The sequence below is a fragment of the Rhagoletis pomonella genome, unplaced genomic scaffold (genome assembly GCF_013731165.1).
Source record: "Rhagoletis pomonella isolate Grant_MI unplaced genomic scaffold, Rhpom_1.0 Rhpom_scaffold_00003, whole genome shotgun sequence".
Lineage (NCBI taxonomy): Eukaryota > Metazoa > Arthropoda > Insecta > Diptera > Tephritidae > Rhagoletis > Rhagoletis pomonella.
Window position 1 is genome coordinate 83,012,283 of NW_023458557.1, and position 9,837 is coordinate 83,022,119.

The following is a 9,837-nucleotide window of genomic DNA, read 5'->3' on the forward strand; positions in this document are numbered from 1 at the left end:
AAGAATACAGTACGACTGGGCTGAGTACCGGGCCACCACAGAATTTAGTGTTCAAACAAGGGAGTCCATAAACAACTAGTATATATCAGTTTATCCACCTAAACATCCTTAAAAAACTCATGTTACATAGAACACTGCTCCCTTCGCTAACACTTCAGTGGTATGAACCTTTCAGACACGAATGTCACGTACATACATAGGTGGCACTTAATCCATTTTAAATTGGAAATAAAGGTATGTTGCAGTGCTTGATTACATTGCAAGCCATCACAAATCTTTATTTGGTTTACGCTTATTTGCAATTAAAATTGTTCGATTAGTGCTTCCTGAAGGGATTTCTGTAAAAGTGTGTCCGGAAGTCATATCGAAGGATCTTCAACGCCTATTGGTTCCTTTGGAATATATGTTAGAGCCAAACAGCAAAACAATTCTTGGTTTCTATTGCTCCACTTTTGTTCGGCACGTTTAATTTACTTTACCAGTTCAGGACGAGTTTGGTATCGAATTTGCCTAAACTAGTCCCAAACTAGTCCACAAATTAGACGACAACTAGTTCTGAACTGGCCCCAAACTTGTCGCGCCCTAGTTTTGAACCTGTCTCAAACTAGCACGATTTGGTCCCAAACAAGCCTCGAACTAGTCCCGAACTACTAGGCGTGAACTTGTCCTGAACTAGACGCAAATAAGTCTCAAAACTTGTCCCGTACTAAGCCCAGATTGTTCTGGACAACCCTTGCACTATGGGAAATTTGAGCCTATTTTGTGGCCAAAAGTCAATTTCTTTACTTGCTTGAAATTAATTTTGTTTTGTCTTATCTTACAGAGAATACTTCAGAGTAAAAAACTGTGTACTCTGTTTTTCGATAAATTGACTTACCGTTGATTTGGTAACCCTCAAACAGATAGTTTCGAAATTTTCTGTAAACGAAAAATATGTAGTTTGATTTTGTGCCACTTTCAAATGCGTGTATCTCGTTATCTATTTGCTGCTTTTCAAAAGTGAAAAGTGGGAAGAAATAGTGACGCTTAGCAGAATTTTTACCAATTAAAACTTGTGTTATAGTTTAAAGGTTGTGCCAAAGGCACGTCCGCATTTAAGTGGCTTTAAAGTGAAATTGTACAATTAAAAAAAAAGTTTATTTAGTGTTTAAGAAAAATGTTTAAAAACGTTTAAAAAAAGCTCATCATAAATCGGTAGAATAGTCCCTGATCTCTTATTTCCCCATAGTCTTATACTGCGATTTTGTGCGATATTAAAGAAATTATAATTTTTCTTAGGTAACTACTTGGTACAAAATCTTGAGTTTTATGAAATAATTCACGGTGTTATAATTTAAAAGTTGGAAAAAAACCTGTCAGATAATAAAGAGATAGTTTTAAACTTAAGGTAAGTGGAGGATTCGTAGTGCCACTATCGATAGTTTTCATGTTTCAGGGAAAAACTATCAGTACTCGTTGTTAGTTTGCAGCAATACTATCGATAGTGTCAAGCACTAATATCGATAGTACTATCGATAGTCAATGTAATTTTAACAACTGTTTCAAATTAACCGGGCCACATATATGTAATACTCCTATATTGGCAGTAAGAGCTAGTACCGTCCGAAAACACTACAGTACAGATATATCAATAAACAAGTACGAAAGAAAAGGAACACATACGTTTATAAATAAACAAGTACAAAACACATATACAAAAACGGCACTCAAGTACACAATACATTGACAAAAACGGTACTAGACTGTCTCGCTTTGATTTCGGAATGCTTACACATTGAGAAGTTAGCTTACTGCCAATATAGAAGTATTACATATATGCCGGGCCAGCATCGAAATACAAAAAAAAAAAAACATGATTGGGAGAATAAACAGGAGGAATACAATGATTCTATAGATATGAGAAATCAGATAAACTAAAAAATGTGAACAACGTCGATTCGTACGTATTCGTCGATTTCGTTTTCGTGGTTTTCGCCAAATGGGTTGCTGAGACTGTTAGCTTTTCTCATTTTCAACTATTTTGTATGTTTAAGTTTTTAAACAAGGTTAACAAAATACAATACAGTGCTAAACAAAATGAGATAAGTTAACGGGCCTAAAACGGTGTTCACATGAGGCGATTTCCAGGCAAGTTTAGAGGCGATTAGTTGAACCAAAAGTTGGCTGCCCTCCAACTTCATTGGAAGCGATTAGTTGAAAGGCCGTTCATACCAGGCGATTGTTGCTTTCAACTAAAAGTTGCCTGTAAAATCGCCTCATTTAAACACCGTATAAGAGATCATATTTTCTTATAGAAATTCTTGTAGAAATTTATCAATTCATTAGTTCATAATTTTTGCTGAAGAACAGCAGCATATTCACATTTTTTTCTTTGAGTCTGGATCGCCTATCGGAAACTATTTCCCCCGCTTTGCTGAACATTCTCACCGATTCCGTGGATGTAGCTGGGATACATAAATATTTTGATGCCAGGACTTGCAGCTACTTCATGTCGTTCGATCTAGTCTGAATTCGAAAAAAAATATTAATAATATTAACGGTGTGTTACTAGAAATACTAACTTTCCAATATTCCAATGGGTCAGTGTTCAGCGGCTCGTTTGGTTTTTCTGCGCATTCTCGCAAAGCGATGATGGCATCGGCGCGGTTAGATTTAATTTTGGATGACAGTTTTTCTTTCATGAACTCATAAATTTGGGGGATTTCCAAATCTTCAGGTTTTGACGGTTCCTCATTGTTGTCAGTTGATGTTGGAGAAATAGTTCTGTTGATTCCGGCCAGTTCATTTTCCAACAAAATGGATGCTTGAGTTGCATTTTGAGGAGATCGAAAACCAGCTTTTTTTTAAAGCGCGAGTCTAACAGGGTAGCCAATCTCGGAGTGCTCCTAGATTCGTAAATAAACCGCCTCTGTTTAATTTTTTCAGCTAAATATGCGCACGTTTCATAACCCTCTGTAGTTTGCAATTTCGATTCCAGTTTCAGCATTGTTGAATATAAGCCACATACTATGGGAATTACATGCGAAATTGTTACATACTGATTCGCTGAAACGATGCTTGTATTTTTGTTAAATGGTTCCATTAATAAACAAAGGTCTTCTAGTTGCAATATTTCATCTGCTGTTAGAACCGAAGGTACTTTGGGAGTGCTTAAAAGCACTGCAGAGATGGCTTCTTTAATAAGGAGAATTCGCTGAACCATACCAAAGGCACTATTCCACCTTGTTGGCACTTTTTGTATAAGCCCGTATTGATAATCCTCGCCCTGTTCTTTCCTTAACTTTGTATATGCAATAGTGCTACTTTTAAAATATGCAACAATATGTTTACAAAGCATCTTGTACAACAAGATTGATAGAATGAGCAAAACCGGAATGATGTTTCTTCTGAATTAATTCACAAGCTTCTATCATTGACGCAGCGTTGTCTGTTACCACACAGATAACATTCTGAGATATGTTCCATTTAAGCATGCACAGCTGAGTGATTCAGCTCATTTGCTAGCTTTGATGTTGTTAATACAGCCGATCGCAGTTTGAAGTCGTTCGTTATGAATGGGCATGTTACGGTCAAAAAGCTCTCATTTGCCTTTGATGGCCAACAGTCGAAGGTTATAGCACAGCTCTCGGCTCGATTAAGAAAAATTTTTAATTTTTCTTCCAAATTGCAATACAGTTTTTGCAAATGAACTTTTTGAATGGTATTTCGCGAGGGCAATTCATATCTGTACATCAATAGCAATCATGCGCGTTAGAGCGGAATCCAGTTCAGCTTTGCGCACCGAGTTATTGTCATACTTGTTAAGTCGGAAATATTCGTTTATTGTATTTTTGGGCGTTTCAGGTTTAGAAAGAAGAGGATGCATACGCTTCAAATGATCAATGAGGCTCGACGTGTTTCCGCTCGTTTTGTATGACTTTTTACAAATCAAACACTTGGCGAACTTTCTTTGTGAATCTAATTCATCTTCTTAAGCGTTTTTTTGGATGAGCATCTATGCAGAGAGAGGGGTTGTTAGAGCCAGTTTTTCAGTGTTTAAACTCAGTGTGCAGTTTTTCAGTCAAATTTAAACGTAGTTTAACTAAACTTCGTTCAAATTGAGTTTAAACTATCACTGAAAAACTGGCCCTTAATAAGGCAAAATTAAAAAAGTTATATAATTCACTAAATTGTTTATGAAATGAAAACATCGGGTAAGTGAAACAAAGTATGAATTTTATGTAACTATTCCAACTTTTAATATCAATTTAATATCAACTTAAAGATAGATTGTCTTTATTTCATTACTTTTTTAATCGGTTACGTAGTTTAGAAAATATTAATATTTTAAAATATCGCAAACATTTTTTTAACCTCTTATATCTTCTTTACTTTTTAATTGTGGCAAATAATATTTACATAGTTAAAATCAGCATAAAAAGTACTAGCCATCTGCATTTTTAGTTTTTCTATAGCTGAACGGTTGGTTATCTTGATATATACCCACTTGTGTACGTACATATGTAAGTAGTATAGCCGGGTATAAAAAAAATATTTTCTCGAATGTGTGCTAATCAAATAAGGTAAAAAAATATTCTTTTTAATACAAATGCCTGAAAATTACCGTTGATTTTTTAAGGCGTTGAGTAGTTTCAGCCTTATCGCACAAAATTAAAACTCTAATTAAAGTTTGAGATTTTGGTGATCGTTTTTTTTTTTTTTTATTGATAATTGTCTGTGAATACTGTGCAAAGTTTGAAACTTTTTTGGTTTTAGTTACAGGAATCAACTATATTTGTATTAAAAAAATATTTTCATTGAATAAGCAAAAAACCAGAGCGTAAAAACTTTTTGGCTTTTAGCGCAAGTGTACCTCAACAAGGCTATTGCTTTATTTTCGTCGTCCTCTTGGCACAAAAAACGATTAGAGCACGTAAGTATTTTTTTGTGTGAAATGCAAAGTTATGATAGTTTTAAACTATCGATAGTCAACTAATACTATCAATGGTTTAAGCTTTTTAGAGAAAAACTATCACTACTCACCGATAGTGGCAAAAAAATAAAACTATCGATACTATCGATAGTACCATCGATAGTTTGACAACTCTAATTACGCCATTTTTTGGAGGTAGGACCATTACGGGTTAATTTTTGCGCGGCAAGGCCACTACTTCTAGTCCTACTACTGGGCCAAGATTTAAATTGATATCTCAACTTTTAGAATTTTGGCCAAATTTCCTATATTGCCTTGTCCTTTAAGACTTACAAAATTTTTATCACCCATATCAAAAGACTTTTATTTATAATTCTTACCAAAACTTTGATTACTTTTTTTAATTCCATCATAAAATAATTATTACTAGGAGTACAAGTTTCTGTCGAAATTCGACCGTAAAACGTGACTACTAATTTTTATATCTTGTAAGAATTTTGGCAGGACTTTTACTTGACTCGATACGTTTCAGTTTGTTGATATATATCTATAATTTTATATATATTGACAACTCGATCAATTTTAAAGAAAAAACTAAAATCCGATAACTAAATAAAGATCTATAAATCGAAAAATGTCGATAACTATCGATAACTGGGCTAACTTGATAACTGAATTTTTGGTGAATGGATTTTTTCGATTCTTGTAAAAAAAAATCTGGAAAATTTCCTAACTCATATATATTTCTCATTGATTTCATTATCATCATTGTCATTATCTTCAATTTTGCCTTCACTTTTTTATCAATTATTTCTTCATCATCACAATTATTTTTATTACGAAGTTTAATTTCAAATACGAATTAAAACAAAAAATTTTTTAAACGACAATTTTGGCAGTGATTTCAACCAATTTTGAAATCATAAAACCTCTCCTCATCTACAGAGAAGTAACTTTCGAATGCTGTTCTTTGTTTTGATTCGTCAAACGGTTACAAAATTTATATTAGCGGATTAATATATAGATTCCGGGTCTCTAATAAGAACGGCTCATCGGATTTTTTTTTTACTCTGTAAAAGCTACGTAGACCTGCCTGTCTGCCAGGTTTTCCATTTAAACGAGGATAAATCGATTGCTGAGAGCAGGCGTGTGAAATGCTGCTAAAATTCATCAGACTAATTTAAAAAGGATGACCGAATACAGCTAAACTTGAATTTTACAATGGGCCGAAATTTGTGGTCTAAACATTGGGAGTATTTCTACCTATTTGTCCACAGACATACTTCATACATATTAGTGTAGAAATAAAACCTAAACATAACGGAAAGTTGCTGGTAGCTTGCAAATATTTAAAAAAAAAAAAATATATGTATATTTATTTCATTATTAAAGCTAACTGTATGATTTGCTTATAGGATTTTCATTACTCTACTTGCTTATATTTACATACATATATGTATGTACATATGTATGTTGTAGTTATGTATGTACGTAGCTATTTACATACAGCCGGTAAAATCGCATTTGCATGATAATTACCTCTGCTTGGTCTGCAGATAATTAAACGACTTTTTTCTTTGCATTTCGTATTCATTTGATTGTGTGAATTATGACTGAATTCGTTATTATTTCTATAAGCATTTCAAGGCCAAACCGGGTAGGAAAGCGACACCACCAAATACATAGCTAACTGAAATCCAGCACGCAAAGGAACTGAATTAAAGTTATAAGGCCGATCAAGGCTTAATTGATCAGAGAAAATTAGTTAACGCTTCGAAGTCTTATTCAGGCTGAAAACTAACTTCTGCTTATAACTTTCTTCTGTATTAAAAAAAAGTGCTAATTTTGAATTCCCAGAATCCGCCACAGCGCCCTAGCCTCGCCTTTAGCGCATATGAGCAAATCTTACGAGTTGTTACATTTTACGATAGAACTGTTTTTGGTCGAAAATGGTGATACACTTACCCTAGATAACGCATTATCTTCCGTTTTGCGCAAATAACAAGAATCCATCGCGAAAAATTATTTAAATGAAAACTTAAAAAAGATTTACTAAAAAAAAAAAATAAAAATAACAACTCGTGCTCATAAACCGGTACTTGTGTATGTAACCCAGTGGCGTCATCAGTCAAGTCAGTCAGTCAGTCAGTCAGTCAGTCAGCTACCAAGTTTACTCGCATGCGTTAATTTAAAAGTCATATTACTTAAAAGTAATTAAATATTGGCGCGAAAGATTTTTACACAGTATTCCTTGTGCATATATGTATGTATTACTTTCTTCATATGTATAACAATTTTAGAATGAATTTCGAGTGTGCGAATAGAAATTTGAAAAATGGAATTTTAGTTTCTCAAATCATAGCCAGTTTTTACTTAATGCAATTTTTTGATTTTTCATTTGATGGGACACTAGTTTTATTACACTCGATTCGCTCGTTTTCACCGTTTAATTTTAACATTTTAAAATTGAAATTTAAAAAAATCATAAAATTGCAAAAAATTACAAAATACCTGCGACAGATATTCTGCATGCTGCCATTTTTTTTTTAAATTTGGTGGCACACTCTTGTAATTTCACAGATATGTTGTATCTCATGCCAACGACCATTGCCTCTAATATGAACATTCTATTTGAAAACTTCCCAAAATAAAAAAGAAGGAACAGTCCAGCGCGTTTGTCTTGGCTGTATCGGAGAAACAGCCGCTAAATTTAAAAGTAGAACACGTGGCATGGATAAGAGCACATCCAAGTCAAAAACGAAAGCACACACTAAGAAAAAAATATCGATAACAAAAGCGATAATAATAGCGATAGCAAAAACGATAACGATAACCAAATCGATAAACACATCGATAACAAAATCGATAAAAATATCGATAACAAAAGCGATAATAATAGCGATAACAAAATCCTTAAAAATATCCATAACGAAATCGATAAAAACATCGATTACAAAAACAATAAAAAAAACTACTACAAAATCGATAAAAAATATCGTTTATTATATTGATAAGTTCCGAAAATATCGATGAAAATTTCGAAACAACATTTTTTCAGGCGAGAGACAGATGTAACACTAAAAAAAAACTTGTGAGATTTACTCATATAGCAGCCCTTAAATCTGTGCACAGCATACCAGCATACATATGTATGTACATATGTACATTATTAGAGTGGTCCAGAAATGCGTGTAAAAAAGTAGAGTCGAAATTTGTATGCTCTCACCCCCTAGGATTGTTCTATACCGAAAAAAATATCCCCTTATGTTTTTATTTTGAAATCAAAAAATATTTAGAGGTCGCTCAAAACCCTGAAAGAATTCTTAAAATTCAATATTTTTCGACCGAAAAACTCTGTTTCTCTTCAGGAGATTCCCAAGAATAACTCCAAATTATTTTTCTTAACGATTTTTTCATAGTAACTGTATTTTATATGTCCGCCAAAACATCTAGAAAATGCCAGAAAATACAATGGAGGACAAATAAAAGATCGTTGGTATTAAAAAATGGTAGAAAAAAAACAATTGGGTATTTTTATTGGAAGTCTCCTGAAGTGAACCAGAGTTTACCGATCGAAAAATATTGATTTTCCAGAATTCCATACTATTTCCACGAAAAGTTTTTTTTTCATATAAAATATGTGGAAAACTTTGAGCGCTTTGAGCGACCTCTAAATATTTTTTGATTTCAAAATAAAAAATTAGTGGTGTACTTATTTCGATATAGAACAATCCTAGGAGGTGAGAGCATTAAAATGACCACTTTACTTATTTGGTACCACCCTAATGTACATACAAATAGGTAAAAGTAGCTAATAAAACCTACGCGCACACTATGTGGTATGTATGTATGTATGTACGTATATATGTTTATTCATGAACAAGCATATGTCAGCACATCAGCTTGTTATTTCATCGGTTTATGTTGCTTTTCCCCCAAAAATGTGTACGCGCACAACAATAAAAAAGTTGGTAGGCAGCATTAGCAAGCAGATTGTGGCTTATTCTATGCACATTATGTACTTTAATGAGTCCGTGTCACTGATACGTGACAATTTTTGGAGGGCGCTAAGCTAAAGGTAAGCGCATCCACATTCCTATGTACATACATATGTATGTATTCAGTATTCTAGTAGACGTGTTTATGTGCGACCATATCACTCATACGACCTGGCATGCGTGTACGCGTGAATGTGTACGTGTGTACGTGTGTCGACTAAATCATTGACGCATGGCATTCGAAAGATAATTGAGAGCTTTCTAATGACTAATAATCGCCAAAAATACAAAAGTCATCATTCCTCATAATTTTCACTGGCTCTATTTTGTAAAGCATGCCAGATAAGGTGAGGGATAGCGAAAGGAAGGCGGAGTGGGAGTGCCGGGAACTTATGCGAAACACACAAGAGTCAACGTTATAATTAGTGAATTAATGTTTAAGTCCCCATTAAGTGCTTGGTTATGCACACTTGGACACAAATTTGACATTCACACAAATCCATTAAAACGTTAAGTATCTATAGAATATGAAGTGACATCATATTCGCACAATTCCTGATTAGTTTTTAGCCATCGTTTAATTTTTAATGCCTTGCAAAACCAACTTATTTTCAATCACTTAAATATTAACGCAATTTAAAAGGAAAATCAGGAGCAATTTCATTGTTTTGAGCTTACTTTCCTGACACTGATTAGTAAATGTTTGTTTGACAGGTATAAGAAATTTATATTTTCGATTGTAGTAAAGTCTTATTAATGGTGAATTTTACTCATACTGAAGGTGAAGAAGGCGGCCGCTGTAGCTGAGTTGTTAGAAGATGCGTACTACGACGCGGGTTCGATACCTGGCGAAAGTAAAATCTGAAAAAATGTAGAAAAGTGTTTTTTTCCTAAACAGAGGCCCTTCATCGGCAGGCAATGGCCAAC